The following is a 19,493-nucleotide window of genomic DNA, read 5'->3' on the forward strand; positions in this document are numbered from 1 at the left end:
CATCAGGGTAAACAGACATTTTCATTCAACCTTCAAGTATTACAACCTTTCAGGATTCTAATCTGGTACTATATGCCACATTGAAAACTGTATGTGTCCTGAGATGCACTTCTGGCCATCTTTCCTGCAGCTTTATAAGCATCAATATTTTAAGGATATAAGGATATATGTAAAAGGATGTTTATTACAATATTGTTTGTCTTAAACCAAACTTGCAACAACTGAAATGTCTAATAGGAGAATGGCTGGATAAATTATGGTATATCTATACTATGGAAGGTTATATAGATATCAGAAAAAATGTTCATAATATATTTCATGCAAACAAAAGCAATTTAAGAGTAATATGTGTGATGGAATCTTTTTTTGAGAGACAGAGAGAGAATGCACACATGTGAGTGGGAGAGGGGCAGATGGAGAGGGAGAGAGTGAATCTTTTTTTTTCTTAATTTTTTTCATGTTTATTTTTGAGAGAGAGAGAAACAGAGTGTGAGTGGGGGAGGGGCAGAGAGAGAGAGGGAGACACAGAATCTGAAGCAGGCTCCAAGCTCTGAGCTGTCAGCACAGAGCCGCACATGGGGATCAAACTCACAGACTGCAAGATCATGACCTGAGCCAAAGTTGGATGCTTAACCAACCCAGGTGCCCCGAGAGACACAGAGAATAAGAGAGAGAGAGAGAGAGAGAGAGAGAGAGAGAGAATCTTAAGCAGACTCCATGCTCAGCATGGAGCCCAATTCAGGGCTTGCTCTCACACCCTGAGATTATGACTTGAGCCAAAATCAAGAGTTGACACTTAACTGACTGAGCCACCCAAGAGTCCCCGGGATCTCATCTTTGTTGAAAGAAGGGAGAGAAAGTTCTTAAGTTAATACAGAATAGAAAAGAAAATCACTGGATACTTCAAGGGAAAAGAATTGGAAAGGATTAGGGGCAATTATTTTTAAATCTCTATAGAATGTTCAAAATTTTACAATAACTTTTATTACTGTGAAATATATGTGACAACAAGCATGCTTCTTTTAAACAATATAATCAAATTGCTCACAGGTTTTTAAATTAATTAATTGAGAGAGAGAGAGAGAGAGAGAGAGAGCGAGCGAGCAGGGGAGGGGCAGAAAGAGGGAGAGACAATCCCAAGGAGGCTTTGCAATGTCAGCAGAGAGCCTGATGCACAGCAAAACCTCACAAACCATGAGATCATGACCTGAGCCAAAATCAAGAGTCAGATGCTTTACTCACTGAGGCACCCAGGCACCCCAACAAGCATGCGTTTTTAAAAAGTCTAACATATTATTGGTGATATAGAAGAAAATTAGAACAATTAATTTATTGTTTTTCTATGGATAGAAACAAAAAATTTCATTATTGTAAAATAAGGCAAGTTGAGGCACCTGGCTGGCTCAGTCAGTGGAGCATGTGACTCTTGAGCTTGGGGTGGTAAGTTTGAGCCCCACGTTGGGTGTAGACATTGTTTAAAAAGAAAATCTTTTTAAAAATTAAAAAAAATAAATAATGGTAAATTAATTGTAGTAGCCAAGCCCACCAACTTCCCTTCTTTTGGTATCAGACTCTATTCCTCACACTACAAAGACTGAAATTATGTAGGCTAAGCCAAATCTCGTAATTCACACCCATGTCCTAGTAGATGGGTAATGCTATCTGCTGTGATAAATAAAGCCAAATGTCAGTGGTTTAACACATATAGTTTGACTTCTCAACCATATCACATTCCAATGTGAATATCCCTGGTCAGTGGAGGACTTTTCTCTATTCAGAGATTCAGGGAGCTATGCTTCTTTTATAATCTCCCAGGGCGTCAAAACTCTCTGAATCTAGCTGACATAAATAGGAAGAAAGGACATGGAGAAGATATAGTACTTTTGGAAACATCTTGGCCTAGATGTAACATACATAATTTTCACTTACTTTCCACTGATGAAAAGTATTCACATATCTTTACTCAGATGTAAGAGGACAGCTAAAAATATAAAATAAAAAGTAGGCACGTCAGACACTTCCCAGTGTCACACCCCTCACTAGGTAACTGCAAGGACAAATTTTGGGGTCTGTCACTGTAATGCTAATCAAAGACTTCCCTGGCATTTTATAATTGGAGCTGGCAAGGACTTAGATGATTAAGATGTGAGGTAACTTCTTCAGGCTAGAGAATGAAGCCAAAACACAGGTAAGTCAAATAAGACAAGAGACAAGTTCCATGATATTCCATCTATTCTTTCTTCTCTGTATTAGTTATCCATTGCTGCTGTAATAAATCTCCCAAAACTTAGTGACTTAAAACAACATTTATCGGGGCGCCTGGGTGGCGCAGTCGGTTAAGCGTCCGACTTCAGCCAGGTCACGATCTCCCGGTCGGTGAGTTCGAGCCCCGCGTCAGGCTCTGGGCTGATGGCTCGGAGCCTGGAGCCTGTTTCCGATTCTGTGTCTCCCTCTCTCTCTGCCCCTCCCCCGTTCATGCTCTGTCTCTCTCTGTCCCAAAAAAACAAAAAAACAAAAAAACAAAACCATTTATCATCCCACAGTTTCTGTGGGCCAGAAATTCAGAAGTAGCTTAGTTGAGTGGTTCTGGCTCACAGTTTCTTACATGATTTAAGTCAGATATCAACAAGGACTACAGTCATCTGAAGTCTTGACTGACTGACTGAAGTCTTGATTGCTTCCATAGGGCTCACTCACATGGCTGCTGGCAAGAGACTTCAGTTCCTCTCTGACTTTTGCGGGGAAGCCAGTTTCTTGCCACAGAGGCCTCTCCATTGTCTGCTTGAGCATCTTCATGACATGGCAGTTGATTTCCCCTTGAATGAGTGATCCAAGAGACACAGCAAAGAGGAAATCAAAATGCCTTTTATGACCTGGTCTCCAAAATCACACTGTCACTCTGCCTTTTACTATTCATTAAAAGATAGTCACATTAGAGAATTTATAGACATATTTTAAAACCATCACACTGTGCAGCAGTTTTGTTTCACAAAGCAATACATTCCCAATTTTACCTAAGCTAGCTGAAGCTGGTTTTCTTTTATTTGCAAATGAGAGTGCTCAACAATACTGGAATCATAAGGCATATACAGTAAGTATTATTGGGGTGCTTGGGTGGCTCAGTCGGTCAAGTGTCCGACTTTGGCTCAGGTCATGATCTCCCAGTTTGTGATTTCGAGCCCTGCATCAGGCTCTGTGCTGACAGCTCAGATCCTGGAGCCTGCTTCAGATTCTGTGTCCCCCTCTCTGTCTGCCCCTCCCCCGAGTGTGTTTTCTCTCTCTCTCTCTCTCTCTCTCTCTCTCTCTCTCTCTCAAAAATAAACAAACACTAAAAATAATAATAATAAAATACAATCTTAAAGAAAAGAATATTGTACAACCATTTCAGAAAACTCTTTGGCACTATCTTCCAAAACTTATCCTATCCATACCCTAAGATCTAGCAATTCCATTCCTGGGTATATTTCCAACATATATATGGAATATATATGCTCGATATACTAGATACAAGAAAGTTCATAGAAACTTTATTCATAATCGCTAAAACCTGAAAACACAAATACCCATCTAAAGCAGAAGAGATAAATAAATTGTGCAATACCCATTGGGATGGTTAATTTTGTGTCAACCTGATTGGGCCAAAGGCTACCTTAATTAAACATTTAGTTACAGGTGTTATCTGCTAGGATGTTTCTGGATGAGATTAGCATTTGAATTGGTGAACTGCTGCTCTCCTGCAATAAACGCAATGCCTTAAAACAGGGGCAGATGCAGAGGGAGGTTGTCCTCTCAGTTTCACAGCTATTAAAATTGGTCAAGACCCTTACATGTACCACTTGCCCAACTGTAGCTGATAATTTACCTAACCTAAATGAGTGAAAAATGTAAATGATCGTAACTTACCCTTCTTTCTATACATTAACAAAATCTAAGTCCCTTTAGCTAGCTCCTTTTAAAACTCACTCACCCCATGTTCCCACAGGGATTGCCACCAGCCCTTCCCCCCAAATACCAGAGGCATTGCTTTTCAGCCTAATCTAGGGACGCCTGCCTCTGAAAATAATTTTTAAAACAATATATGTCCTATTTTCTTTTTTTTTTAATGTTTTTATTTATTTTTGAGACAGAGAGAGACAGAGCATGAGCAGGGGAGGGGCAAAGAGTGAGGGAGACACAGAATCTGAAGCAGGCTCCAGGCTCCGAGCTGTCACCCCAGAGCCTGACGGGGGGGCTCGAACTCACAGAATGTGAGATCATGACCTGAGCCGAAGTCGGACGCTTAACCGACTGAGCCACCCAGGCGCCCCAATATATGTCCTATTTTCCTAGACAGTCCTGCATTTGGAGTTAAAGATTTGCTTCGGTATTTAGGAACAGTGTGTTTGGGGAGGAAGCACTTATCCTCCCTGAGCCTCGATTTCCTTATCTGTAAAACAAGCATTAATAACCTATAACATGGTGTTGCTGTGAGAACTTAAAAAAAGAAAGAACATCAATGCCCTATGTAATTTCCTTTATTCCTCAACTAGAGCTTTGTTCGTTTTTTTTTTTTTTTTTGTTTGTTTGTTTTTGTTTTTTTTTCAACTTGTGTCATAGTGTTAACTGGAAGCTGAAGTAGAATCTCCCCAAAGACTGGGCTTACTTCCCAATACTCTTGACAGAGGATGAATGTTTACTAGATGAAGCATTTCATTTCACGAAGGACATGGCAATCTGACGGTTACAAACATTCCCAACCAACTCACACGACAAAAATTAAGTTACCTATGAACTAGGTATTTGACAGGAACCAACATCCTAGAATTACCAGGGAGGGCCTACGTGACGCAAGCAAAGAGAACACCAGGAGATGCGGCCAACCAACGGTGACGTACTTCCGGCGCGACGCTTTCTCTCCACGCCAGGACTGGATTGTGGGGGAGGGAGGCGGTTAGTGGGCTTTAGCGCCTTTTCTGGCGGCGGTAGATTTGAAGCGCTTTTAAAGGACCGGACCCGAGAACTGAAGACTACTGGAGCAGGTAGGTGGCGCGAGGCCCGTATTTTTTCGGTGGCGTCCTATGCAGCAGTCCCGGAGTACGAGAGCGGGAAGGGCCCGAGGAGAGGGGCGGAGCCGACGCGTTAGGCCCGGGCGAGTCAACTACCTTCCCCTCGAGGTATCTGGGCTGTCTGGTTCCTGAACTAGTCCCCCAAGAACCGTGGCGCTGGCTCCGCAGCTGTTGCAGCTGGACCAGGCGTCCAGCCGTGCCTCCGGGGCCTGGGAAACGGTCCTCCCCCTGCCAGCCCCCGCCCTCTCCACTTGGGCGCACACCTCCCTCCCTGACGCATTTTGCCGCACAAGCTGTAATATGGCGGCAGCAACGGCGGCCTGAACTCTAGGGAACGAGGGTGATTTTTGATGCTTCAAAATCGTAAGTCTGATCGCTAATGCGGGGTAGGTGGGAGGTTTGGTGGGGAAGGGGTAACCTGATGTCCTGTCAGGTTAGGATTGGAGAGTGGCGGGCGAGGAACCTGGATCACGGGGGTTAAGATTAGACTGAAAACAGGCTTTCCTCCACTCCGACCTTTTCGTCTTACGGACGGCGGCTGTCGTGCATACTTAAGTGATACAGGCCTCTTAGTTAAGCATTTTACTTAAACTGAAATCTAGGCTCTTCGCTTTTCATCCCAGGGCTGTCTAAAGTTCGCCCACGTTTCCAAGGACCTGTGAGCAGCGCAGGCATTTTAGGAGAAGATAATTACTCTTTAGGAGGAAGGCGATGCCTTCAGAGCTCCATATGCCTTGGGGGAAGTGTGCGAATTGGGCTCATCTTTAGTCTTTTAAGGATCTAAGTCGAGCTCTGCGGGAATGGAGAACTCTCAGTCATTTTGGAAATGTTGTAAAAGCACCATTTTGTGCATTAATCTAATTTATTCTCACACCAGTACTTTCTGTTCAGAACCAAGCTTTTGCAGTAGTGATGACAAATACGTCCAAGAAACAAATGTTTTGGACGTTTGGGGGTCCGTTAACTTTTAGTGGCTAAAACCACATGGAGCGGAAAGCATGTGTGCGTGTGTCCGTACGTAGTCCCATTTGGGAAAGAAGAAAAAAAAACGCCAGTAATTTGCGGGTTCGTAAAGATGATGGGTGAGGGGGTGGGTGTGTGAACGTTTTTGAAATAGTGCTGTAAAATTCAGAAAAAGCACAGATATCTAGAATGGCTGCTTTTCTCATAATATTTTTTCTTGGTACCCGAAAAGTTACGGTTCTAGCATTTCCCCCCTTGTTATGTTAACCATTTTAGATGGGATTCTTTTATTATTATTTTTTTAATTTTGTCTTTGTTTATTTTTGAAGGAGAGAGACAGTTTGAGTGGGGGAGGGGCAGAGAGAGAGAGAGACAGGTAGAGGTAGACACAGAATCTGAAGCAGGCTCCAGGCTCTGAGCTGTCAGCACAGAGCCCGAAGGGGGCTCGAACTCATAAATCTTGAGATCCTGACCTGAGCCTAAGTCGGCGCTCAACTGACTGAGCCACCCAGGCGCCCCTAGATGGGATTATTTCTGTCTTAATCAGTTCATTTTTACATCGTTTGACGTTTTCTTTTTTATTCAGGATTATGGGTGCCCTGAAATCCTAATGGGTCTTGTAGTAGGATTCTGCAGGGTTGTTTTGTTTTGTTTTGGGGTTGTTGTTGTTGTTGTTTTTTTTAACTGTGTTTGCTTTTTAAGGTTTTTTTTGTCTTTGCAGGCTGTTGTCAGGGTTGCCTCCCCCTGCTGTCAGGAGTGTACAAGTATGCAAGCTTCTTAGGTTAGAAAATTTGAATTTGTTTCTGGCTCAACCATCTTTCTGAACCTCAGTTTCTTCATCTGTAAAATACTTTGATTTCAGGCTTTCATCAGCTGTGGGCTTCAAAAATAAATAATCAGATTTGTTAAAATTCTGTGCAAAATTGGCTTTCAGTAATAACTCAGTGGTTCTATGAGTGATACATTTATTGTGACTTTTTAAAGATCTTTCATTTTTGGTACTTGTTATTGTGGTCTTGCAGTATCAGTGGTCTCTGGGTAAGGTTTTTGTCATTTTGATACTTTGCGTATTTTATTTTATTTTTTGTTATTTTTTTTAGTATTTATTTATTTTGAGGGATGGGACACAGCACGAGTTGGGGAGGGGCAGAGAGATAGGTGAGAGAGAATCCCAGGCAGGCTTCATGCCATCAGCACAGAGCCAGATGTGGGGCTTGAACTCACGAAATCGTGAGATCATTACCTGAGTCGAGAGCAAGACTTGGATGCTTAACCAACTGACCACCCAGGCGCCCCACATTTTGTGTATTTTAAATGAGATTTTCTGTCAGGCAACTTACATTCTACATGCAAAGAAAAATTGGTGGTGTGAACGAGCTCTAGTAGTTATCAGAACACCATCAACAATTAATTCTTCCAGTGTTGCTCTTTTAAGAAACAGACGTTGATGTTTTCCCCTTATTTTTTTTACTAATAGGATATTTCAATAGAATTATAATTTGTTAGTTAGTTTTAGTGTTCTAAGGTATTAAGGTGTCTAACTTGTCATGTATTAGGAATCCATAGATAATTAATTCAAGTGATTTGAAAAGTTTATTGCAGATCTGCTACAGTGTGTTATTGCACATTTTTGGCTTTAATATTAGCACCAAGCTTTAGTTTTTAGATTTAGGTGTCAGTGGTTTTGCCCTAGTTTAATTCATATGCTGTCTCTGTAAAAACTCTTTTTTTAATTTCTGTGGGGCAAATCTTGCATCTTGAAATTTACTGCAGGCAGTATTGTAAATACTCAGAGAAAACTTCTGTAACTGGGACTTTGTACTTTCAGTACCAGGCAAGAAATCTTTTGTGGTGGCTTAAAATGATCACTAACTTCTTTGTGAAATGTAACTACGTCATACTTACTTATAAATATAGGCATCAATTTTTTTAATATAAAATGTTATTTTTAAAACATGAATGATTCCTTAAGCCATTGATTTTTTTAAAATGAATGAAGCCTCTTTATGTATTAAGCTACTGCTCATTGTGTATAAACTTTAGCTTAAGATTTATTTGTAATTATGTCATTGCATTATGGTCATAAGATAGAATTTAAAATTTAATAAGCTGTTATCTGGAATATTTGTGAATAAGCTAGTTTCTACAGTGAAGCTGTAAAGTACTTAACTAGAAAACTCTTGCTGTTTTCAACTTATGACCTTGAGCCAGTCACTTTCGCTCTCTAGTCATGTCAAATCTATAAAATCAGATTGGACCAGATTAAGGTTCCTTCAAACTTCTAAAGTCTATAATTTATATAGGAATTACCAGATTGGCTAACATGTTGTTGTTATATGGTATAGGTATATTTCTGGAGGCAGTGGTATACATTTATCATTGTAAGAACTTAAATAATTGCAGGTACAGCATTAAGAATATTAGCAGAGATTTCCCAGTTAGTATATGCTTTTTTAGTTTGGTACTGACATAGCTGTACTATATTTTTATGCTCTCAGGTTGTATGTTTGGAAAGCATATAATATCCTATTTAACACTGAACTTGGCAACAGTACAGCTTTTCTCTTTTTATGTTTTCTAAAGAATTTCAGAAGTGCCTATACACTGTTAATCATATTTCTACCAGCACAGTGATTTGTGACTGTCAAAGACACTAAGGGAGGGGGCACTATGGAAGATCACAGGTGCCTTTCCTGATGCCTCAGAATATTAACTTGTTTGTACTTAGTTCGCTAGCACTATGGTACTCATAAATGTATTAAAGTGTTTTTGAAGCAATCTATTTTCATTTCTCCTTTGATCTCTGAACTACACAGGGTAAAGAGGCTAGTCTGAATGTCAGATTGCCTTTTTTGAAAGTAATCTATGAGATCTGCTATACTTGTAATTAGTTTAATGCAATATGCTTTTAGAAGTGGAAATCTTGTGTGAAAATTGTTACCTGTGTTATTAAACTTAAGCAGGTAAGAACTTTCCATCTTTATTTCTTAGTTCTGAACTGAAGATGCTCCTTGTGGATTCTGTTTTTTAAAAAATAAAAGAAACATTTTATTAGTAAAATGCAGCTCCGTTAGGCAGATTGAGGGAATAAGTTCTGTTTCAGTATGGAATAGATTCAGGGGATGGTTACTGGTAGGCTCTGGGAGAATTTACTGACTACAGATAGATATTAGCTATACTCCATGTGAGAAGCAGTACATTTAGGGGGTACAGTACATTTGAAGCAGAACCTGGTTTTGCTCATGTCTTGATTAACTTGTATTCTTTGCATTTGATAATGTAGTCCTGGGCCAGGCCCTATGCATGGTGTTGAAGGTACAAGAGTTTTGAGTTCGAGGACTTTACAGACAAGTTTATGACAAGGAGAATAAGATTCAACAAAGGAGGATCATTTAAGTTTTAGAGAGTCAGGGTGAAGTTCCCAGGAAGGATACTCTGTGCTATTTGAATCTTGTAAGGACACAGGAATTAGCCAAGGGAATCAGAAAGGGCAAAGACCTGTTAATCTTATAGTTTTAAAAGATTTACTGTCTACCTTTTGAAGAGTTATTATTTTACTGACTCCCTTGTACTGTATGAAACTTAAATTTTTTGAATGTCATAAAGTCACTGCATTATTTATTGCCTAATTGCAAATACCATGTCCTTTACCATATATATTTAGTGATTAGCTGCTTATGTCCTTGTCCTGCCCCTTTGCCCATCTTTCATGTTATGTTAGGATGGCTATCAAAATTGTTTTAGGTACGAAACTACAAGATTAAACTTTTTAACATATGAATTTGTAACTTCTCTGATATTTTTATGAACTATATTTGTTTCAAAAGTTTACACATCCTAGCATTTAATATTTTAAAATATTTACATGATATGTTACTGATATACAAAACTAAGATATTGTTGGTAAACATTTAAAACAACATTGTAATTCCCTCTGTTTAGAAAAAAGAATATACATAACATTTAAAAACTTACAGCTGCCAGGATTTTATCCATTTTTTATATGTTCTTATTTTTTTTTCAGTGAGCCTGTCAACTTTATTGTTTAAAAGTATTTTCATTATGAAAAGAGTAGATGAGGTTTCTGAAGGAGTCAGGCAGGTGAAGTGAGTTCAAGACGTCAAATAGATAATAAATGGTAACAGCTAATAGGCTATAGTTGGAGGCAGACCATGTTTATTGCTGTACAAGAAGGGACACGTTTTTGTTTTTCAAGAAAAATTAGTATCTGGATTTTATGGAAATAGCTGCAACTCTTTTGGGTTAAACAAATTTGCAACAAAGCAGGCTACCGTTCTGAAAGCTTTCATTATATACTGTTAGGAAATTCATGAATTATTTTATTGAAAATTGCATAGACTTTGGGGCGCCTGGGTGGCTCAGTCGGTTAAGTGTCCGACTTGAGCTCAGGTCATGATCTAACGGTCCGCGAGTTCAAGCCCCGCGTAGGGCTCTGGGCTGACAGCTCAGAGCCTGGAGCCTGCTTCGGATTCTGTGTCTCCCTCTCTCTGTGCCCCTCCCCCATTCATACTCTGTCTCTCTCTGTCTCAAAAATAAATAAATGTTAAAAAAAAATTTAAAAAAAAAGAAAATTGCATAGACTTGATTTTTCCCTGAATTGTATTTTTGATACCTCTCAGCATTGTTTTCCCTTTATTTTTTCTTGAAAAAATGAAAATTAATCAGATGTTTGTCTCATGTTAGATTTTAAGTATTATTGAGTAACACCAGGAAATCATAATTCTAGAGGAAATACTATGTATTATATTTCTGATTAGGTAAAATCTGATTTCAGTAATATTAGAGATATAGTGTTTAGCCATCTTTTTTGTCATCATTGTTCTCACTAGGTATATTTGTTCTTCATGAGCTATAACAGAAGAGCATTTATGTACTCAATATCTGTAGTGCTTTTAATAGTTTGCTGGCTTTCATCTTTCTTGAATTTAAGGCATATTTGATTTGTTAGTTTAGGAAAACTAATTTTAATCTATTTCTAAGAATGAAAAGTATCCTTATATGGTGTAACCTAAATATATAACCACTTACAGACATGTACATTATGACAACCTAATGTCCAACACAACTATTGAGTAAATTAAGAAATATTCATATGATAGACTATCACACTATGAAAATGCAATTTTTAAAAATATAACAGGGAACAAATGTTGAAGGAAAAAAGATACGTGTACACACATTAACACACTTTCTTCATTCATTCATCAGTGGACACTTAGGTTGTTTCCATGTCTTGGCTTTTGTAAATAATGCTGCATAATTTAGAATCAGTGTCAATATTTTGGTGTAAACCCTATCTTCTTTCAGTTATGTTGAGATGTAATTGACATAGTGTATAAGTTTAAAATGTACAGCATATGACTTACATATATTGGAAAATGATTACCACAGTAAGTTTTGCTAACATCTACCATCTGATATAGATGCAAGAAAAACCTTTTTTTTTTTTTCCTGTGATGAGAATTTTAAGGATTAGTTCTCTTAGTAGCTTTCTAATATACCATATAGCAGTAAGTTAACTGTAGCCATCATGTTTTTCATTACATCTCCAGTATTATAACTGGAAGTTTGCATCTTTCTATCTTCATTCAGTTACCCTACCCCCTTTCCCTCAGCTCTGGTAACTAGAAATCTGGTTTGTTTTTCCATGAGTTTGGGCAGGGTGTGTGTGTATGCATACATTTTTAAATTTACCTTTTTTTCCCTTAGAGTCTACATATAAGTGAGATCCTACAGTGTTTGTCTTTCTCTGTCTGACTGACTTCATTTAGCTTAATGTATCTAGGTCCATCCACGTTGTTGCAAATTGCAAGATATCCCCCTTTTTTTTTTAAATGGATGAATAGTATTCCATCGTATATGTACATTTTCTGTATTTTCTTTTTTTTTTTTTTAATGTTTATTTTGAGAGAGAGAAAGAGCGTGCGCATGCACTGAGTGTGGAGGGACAGAGAGAGAGGGAGACACAGAATCTGATACCAACTCCAGGCTCTGAGCTGTCAGCACAGAGCCTGACGTGGAGCTTGAACTCACAGACTGCAAGATCATGACCTGAGCCAAAGTTGGATGCTTAACCAACTGAGCCACCTAGGCGCCCCTCGTTTCCTTTTTTTAATGTACATCTGTTATGTGTAAAATTGGGATCTTTACTAACTTGCTTTTTTCGCCTGATACATTATGTATATCCTCTCATTCATGAGTAGTCTTTGATAATTTTTCTCTTTCCACATACGTTCGTGTGGTATAAAATTGGAAAGGTAGAGAAGGTTGGTTGAACAGTAAAAAAATCTTACCCATCTTCCCCAGCTACCTATTTCCTCTCCCACTAGTAGCCTCTATATTAGACAAGCAAACATATATATATATTTTTTTACTTTTCTGAAAAATATACAAAGAAAGCATTCCAAACATATCTCTGTATTTTTTTTTTTTTAAGTCAACAAAATGTCTTGGAGAGAAAAGTACATAAACTGCTTCCTCATTCTTTTTTATAGCCTTTTTTTATAGCCTTGTACACTGTATGGATATAATATGATTTATGTAATCTACTCTCTGTGGACATTTAGATTTACAGTCTCTTAACTTCTGAAACAATGGCTGCCTTGAACAACTTTATACGAACTTTATTTTGCAAATGTGTGGGATATGTATAAAATAAATTTCTAAAGTGGGTTACTGAGTCGGAGTGTATTCAGTGCACTTGTAATATTGTATGTTGTGGAACTGGCAAAGGATTGTATCCATTTACCTCTTTACTATTGGCAACAATGTATGAGAAGGTCAATATTGTTTATTTTTGTTAGTCTGGTAGGTGAAAAAAGTTATTTTAACCTGTAAGAAGATTTCCTATGGCTAGATGAATACCATTCATTTCATGAATCATTTATTTAACCAATTTTTTTTTCTTTTCTATGTTTTATTTATTTTTGAGAGAGAGGGAAACACAGAATCTGAAGCAGGCTCCAGGCTCTGAGCTGTCAGCCTAGAGCCCAACGAGGGGCTTGAACCCAGGAACCCAGGAGTCCTGAGATCATGACCCAAGCCGAGGCTGAAGTTGGACGCTGAGCCACCCAGATGCCCCCCAATTTTTTTTTAATGTTTATTTAAATTTTTTTAATGTTTTTATTTATTTTTGAGACAGAGAGAGACAGAGCATGAGCAGGGGAGGGGCAGAGAGAGAGGGAGACACAGAATCCGAAGCAGGCTCCAGGCTCTGAGCTGTCAGCACAGAACCTGATGCGAGGCTCGAACTCACGAACCAGGAGTGCATGACCTGAGTCAAAGTCAGACGCTTAACAGACTGAGCCACCCAGGCGCCCCAGTGTTTATTTATTTTAGAGAGTGCAGGAGTGTGCCTGAGTGTGGGAGAGGCAGAGAGAGAGAAGGATAGAGGATCCCAAGTGGGCTGTGTGCTGACAGCAGAGCACCTGACATGCCAGAACATACAAACCGTGAGATCATGACCTGAGCCAAAGTCCGACATCTAACCAACTGAGCCACTCAGGCGCCCCCTACCCATTTTCTATTACTGTACAACTTGTTTGTTTTTTATTTTACCATTGCAAAAAGCACTTCAATGACTACATAGGAATTTTTTTTAAGGGAAAAGGTAGATTTGGGGGGGGGGGTTAGTTTTTTGTTTTTGTTTTTTTTTTTTTTTTTTTAGTAAACATGGGCTTGAACTCACGACCCCAAGATCAAGAGTCGCGTGCACTTCTGACTGAGCCAGCCAGGTGCTCTGAATTTTTTTATACTTAGAATCCTTTTAACCGTACAGTGTTGGTATCTTTTTTCATTTAACATTTTTTCCATGTTATATTTTTAAAAATTGCATTTTCATAGTATAATAGTCTATCATATGAATATTTCTTAATTTACTCAACAGTTTTGCTGGACATTAGGTTGTTTTTAATTATTATTAAACCAAAATCAAATAATATTTCATTTAAAATGGTTACCTTCACAGAGATGCCAAGATACTGATTAGTAAAGTGTTAAAGGTTACAGTGAATATGAGTATATTCAAAGTTGTTGGTCTGTAATGCCAAGTTGCTTAGCAAAATCATTTGTGTGGTTTATATTTTTAATTTTACTTTTTTAAAATTATGTTTCCTTGTGTGGTTTTTGTGCTTTTAATTGTTTGTTGCGTGGACCCTGTGGTATTAGTTCCCAAAGGTGGGGGCAGAAGGACAGTGAGAGAGTTTTTTTGGTTGTCAGGTGTGCTGATACAAATAGGGCCACAGGTGATTAATATTCTTGCAGTGAGTTAGGATGGTCGTAGTCAGTGAAGAATTGTCCTAGTGCCCCCATTCCTAAGCACTGTTCTATAGTAAACAGTTTGTTGAAAATATTTCCCCCTTTTTTTTTACTTTTTTAATTTTCTTCTGACAAATAGAAATAATAAATTTTTCATGAAGTCAAATCTATTTATCTTCATTATTTATTTCATTGTTCACGAACCTGAGAAATTATTTAATATCCAGCGTTCAGATAAATATTCACATGTATCATTCCTAGTTTCCATGGGGTGAGGGGCACACAGTTTTGTGAAAAAGAAAAGTAATTTCCCAAGATCTTCTAGAGTTAAATGCAAACAACAGTAATAATCATGGAAGTAAGACACTTAAAAAATACATGAATACTTGAGTGGTCTTTTGAAGAGTTTCTTTTACAGGTCTCTATTGTAGAAAACTTGGAAAATGAAGAGGCTGAGAAAACCATATGTGACCCTTTCATTTAAGGATAGGCTGTTAGTATTATCGTGTATTTCCTACTGTTTTATTTTATTATACAGATACATTTTTTTATTTAAAATTTTTTTTTATTTTAAATTGGGAAACTACATGAATATATTCTCACTGCAAAAATTCAAGTCTCACATTTAAAGCTAAAGACTACTGGGGTGCCTGGGTGGCTCAGTTGGTTGAGCGACTGACTTCAGCTCAGGTCATGATCTCAGGGTTTGTGAGTTCGAGCCCCGCGTTGGGCTCTGTGCTGATAGCTCAGAGCCTGGAGCCTGCTTCAGACTCTGTGTCTCCCTCTCTCTCTCTGTACCTCCCCCGCTCATGCTCTGTCTCTCTGTCTCAGAAATAAACATTTAAAAAAGTAGTAAAGCTAAGGACTACCATTGACTTCCATTCCTACTCTTAGTCCCCTCTGATAGAGGACTGTCAATGTTGATATGTAACTCTTTTTTCTGTAGAAATAGAGTATTATTTGAGGGTGTAGACAAAATACTTACATGCAACTTGCTTTCTTTTTCTTTTAAGCTAAGTAACAGGATTTTTGGATAGAGTATGTAGACTTTTTAAACTGCTACGTAATATTTAATAGCATGTGTATACCAAAATTTATTTAGCTGTTCTCTCATTGTGGGACATTCTGGATGTTTCCTTTTTGGTGTTACAGTGTTGCAAGACAGCATTCTCACACATGCCTATCCTTTCATGTATATTCATTTATTTATTAAATACTGATTTCTTGCCATGGCCAAGCACTGTTTGAGGCAGTAGGAATTAAGAGAGCAAAATTGAAAAGGTTTATCACATCACAGAGCTTATATTCTAGTAAAAAGAATAGGTATAAAAACTTGAATTTATAATAAAATATCAATTAGCAGTAAATGCTTCGAAGAAAAATATGACAAGTAAGGGGATATAAAGTGTTGGAGGACAAGGGCTGCACCTTTGAATATACTGGTCAGTGATGGTTTCCATGTGGAGGGGATGCTTGAGCAGTGATTTAAGTGAAGTGAGGGAATGAACAAGGGGAAGATCTGGGGTAAGAGCATCCCACACAGAGGAAATAACAAGTGTGAAAGACCTGATGAAGGGCTAGGCCTTGGGATGTTTGAAGAACAGCTGGAACACATGTGTCTAAGGAGCAGAAGAATGTTAGATGAAGTCATGGAGGTCATTAGCTAAAATTTTTAGATCTGTGCTGTCTAGTGTAACAGTAGGTATGAGCCACATGCAGTTATTGAGTTCTTGAAACATGACTTTCTGAATTGATAAACACTGGATTTCTAAGACTCACTACCCAAAAAAGAATGAAATATCTCATTAATAACATTTTTATGTCAATTATATGTTGAAGTAGTATTTTGGACATACTGAGTTGAATAAAATACATTATTTGACCTGTTTTTTTTTTTTTTTTTAATGTGGCTACTACAAATTTAAAACTTATGTATGTGACTCATGTTTCTATTGGACAGTGCTAGTTTAGGTTCTTGAAATGCATGGAAAGACATTTTGAATTTTTTTTTTTAAGTTTATTTTTAGAGGGACATAGCACGAGTGGGGAAGGGACACAAAGAGAAGGAGGGGTAGAGAGAGAATCCCAAGCAAGCTCTGCATTGTCAGTGCAGTGCCCTATGCAGGGCTTGAACCCATGAAACTGTGAGATCATGACCTGAGCCAAAACCAGGAGTTGGACAGTTAACCCACTGAGCTACCCAAGCACCCCCATGGAAGGACATTTTTATTAAATGTGATAGATGTTAGAAAATATTAGGCAGAGGAATGAAGTGGTAAATGTACTTTTAAAGAATCATTCCACTTTGGTTATTGTAATAAGAATAGAAAATAGAGAACTAAGTAAAAGCAAGGAAAACCAACTAGGAGGCTATTGCAACATTCCAGATAAGAAATAATAATAACGGTAAAGATGGTGGGAGCATGTGGGATTTTTTGTGTTTTTTTTTGTTTTTTTGGTTTTTTTTTTTTTTTAGAGGGCAAGTTGGGGAGAGGGGCAGAGAGAATCTTAAGGGCCTCAGCACGGAGCCCAACGCAGGTCTCGATTCCACAATCCTGGGATCATGACTCGAGCTGAAATCAAGAGTCGATGCTCAATCCCCAGGTACTCCAGGATAATTTTTGAAGCTAAAATTCAGTCAGTGCCGACTTCCTAATAGTTTGAATAATGGGCTGTGAAGGAAAGTGCAACCAAAGACGATGGACAGTAATAATATTTACTGAGTTCTGAGAGAACTGGGGATAAAGAAGTAAAGTTTTGTTCTAGATATATTATTTTTAATAAAGTAAACTTTTTATTGAAATATAGCATACCAAAAGCTACATAGAATGTAAGTGTAGCTCAATGTTTTCCCAAAGTGAATTCCCCTATGTAAGCAGCTCTCAGAATAAACAAAACAAACACTATACTGGTAGCTCCCACTTGTGATCATAAAACTCCATAAATTAGTGGTGGTATTCATTGCAGTTTCGAGGTCCCAGAGCTATAGGATTTTTTACATTGTGCTCTAGAATTGAGAAACTTGGAAAATTATCAAAGGTTTGTCTAAAAGGTTAAGGGTGGGGCGTCTGGGTGGCTCAGTCGTTAAACATCAGACTTCATTCAGGTCATGCATGATCTCTTAGCTCGTGAGTTGGGGTCCCACATGCTTCTGATTCTGTGTCTCCCTTTCTCTGCCCCCAACCCCCAGCTCACACACACACACACACACACACACACACACACACACTCTTCTCTCTCTCTCTCTCTCTCTCTCTTAAACATTTAAAAAAAGTTAAAAAATAAAAGGCTAAGAGTAACTAGGGATTTTTCTGACCTGTCATAAATGATGCCTGGTTTTCCAACTGGGAGTTTGTTTTCAAGAATTCAGTACTGTATGTAGGAAATTAACTGTAATTATAAGCTATTTGGGGCAGTATTATCTATACCATAGTAATCATTTTGTAATAATAGATATCTCCAACTGGGATATTGTGGTTAAACAAGTAGCTGTAGAAGTTTTTTTGGAGGAAAATAAATCATTAAAATTTCTCTTCTCTTCCTCCACCCCCAAAAGTAGAGAAGAAGGCCTACAAAAATTATTTTGAAGATAAAGGATAATCAGGTACTAAGTAGTTTTTAAGATAAGATAGTTTCCTCACATTTATGGATTCAACATACCCTCAATTTCAAGTGCGCAGGAATTGAAATTCTATACAAGTAAACACTTAACGCAACCAACTTGGCAAGATCCTAAAATTACTAAGTTTTTTTGTTTCATTGTTTTCAGGAAGTCTGTGTAGCCTACTGGAGGATTGAAAGTTTAGATTTTTTGCTTTGTTTCATGTGAAACAAATTCTAATATCTATTTTACCTGTTAGAAATAAAATTGAGAAGTCATGAGAAAATGGTATTTTCCCCCCTTTCCCATACAGTAATGCCAAAAGTGAATATGCCAACACTTGGGCTGAATTTTAATGCAATATAATCTATCTTTTGTGTAACTTAATCCCCAATTTATGTGTTTGGGGTCTGTAAAATTGATAAGGGATATTGGTAGATATATAAACCTACATATGTGATGAAATTTTGTAGAGCTAAATAACAGGCACAAAGATGAGTGCCAGTAAAGTGGACATGTGAATGGAATAAAGGATTCTATCAACGTTGTTCTGCTTTTACGCTACAGTTGTGCTATTATACAACAGTTTTCTAAAATGTTATCATTGGAGGAAAATGGGTAAAGTACACACTGTATATTATTTCTTACAATCTACATTGAAGCTACCTAAAAATTGATGAAAGGAGGAATCTATTTAGGATGGAGAATATAGATTTTTCACAGCTTCACTGGACCTTTTGCAGAGCTACCAGCTTAGGATAATTTTCAGAAAAGCGTATACATTTCAATCTCTATTCTGAGCCAATGAAACTGTCATTTTTATAGTCCATAATTTTGGATGCTGTTTAAACTAAGTACCTTTGTTTCTTCTCCTCTTCACCTTACCCTGTCATTTCCCATCAGGAATCATGATTGAAACATCTAAGTCTTTCAGATAAATGCCTTAGCAAAAGAATGTTAAATAATAGCTATCTGCTATATAGATAAAAGTATTCACACAGAGTAGTATGTCACCTATTGGTATTTTTTGTCTACACTAGTATATCACTATAGGCTCTTGCTCATGATCAGAAAATAGCCTCATATGTAATGTGCTTTTAGTCAGGAAGGAAACCTACTATATATTTCTATCATTAAAATATCCCACTTTCTTCCTTGATAACTTATTTTTGGTATTTTTTAGGAATTTGAATGTTTTTCTTTTTAAAACACCATTTTAATCAAAACTTTTGTTTTTGTTTCCAAGGAGCAAAAGGGTTGGATCAGTCTGTCCTTGATTTTTCTCTATTTAATCTTGTGGAGTTCACTCATCATACAGACAATACAATTTTCTGTTTGAGTGGCAATGTATGTTCAGTTGTTAAAATAAAAGTTTTATTATATTATGGCTAAGGCCTTTCTTTTATGTCTTTTCTATTTGTTTCACACAATGCAATCTACTCCCCCCCCCCCCGCCCACCAAGAAAGAATCTATATTTTCATGGAAGTAAATATCAAAATAAGTTCAACTAAATTTCTAGTTTATGCTCCAGAATTTTTTCCCCCAGAAATTCATAAAAAAATTTTTTTGCTGTTTTGGTCTGTTTGCCTGAAACTGCATTTTATTC

At 37.7% G+C, this 19,493-nt stretch overlaps 2 protein-coding genes across 5 annotated transcripts in view; one reads left to right on the forward strand and one right to left on the reverse strand.

Annotated features, from left to right (window-relative positions):
* FASTKD1 (FAST kinase domains 1) overlaps positions 1 to 9,018 on the reverse strand; it is a 60,972-nt gene extending 51,954 nt beyond the window's left edge. Inside the window, exon 1 of the mRNA XM_045033913.1 lies at positions 8,950 to 9,018. The gene's annotated coding sequence lies outside the window, so the exon portion shown is untranslated. The remainder of the gene's footprint in view (positions 1 to 8,949) is intronic.
* The window catches only part of PPIG (peptidylprolyl isomerase G), a 45,061-nt gene continuing 30,429 nt past the window's right edge, over positions 4,862 to 19,493 (forward strand). Inside the window, exons 1-2 of one of the 4 annotated variants that reach the window (XM_045033917.1) lie at positions 4,869 to 5,018; positions 6,730 to 6,789. The gene's annotated coding sequence lies outside the window, so the exon portion shown is untranslated. Of the gene's footprint in view, positions 5,019 to 5,075; positions 5,409 to 6,729; positions 6,790 to 19,493 lie in introns of those variants that run through there. The other 3 variants (XM_045033916.1, XM_006935342.5, XM_045033915.1) reach the window with 3 other exon arrangements.

Source organism: Felis catus, chromosome C1, assembly GCF_018350175.1.
Source record: "Felis catus isolate Fca126 chromosome C1, F.catus_Fca126_mat1.0, whole genome shotgun sequence".
NCBI lineage: Eukaryota > Metazoa > Chordata > Mammalia > Carnivora > Felidae > Felis > Felis catus.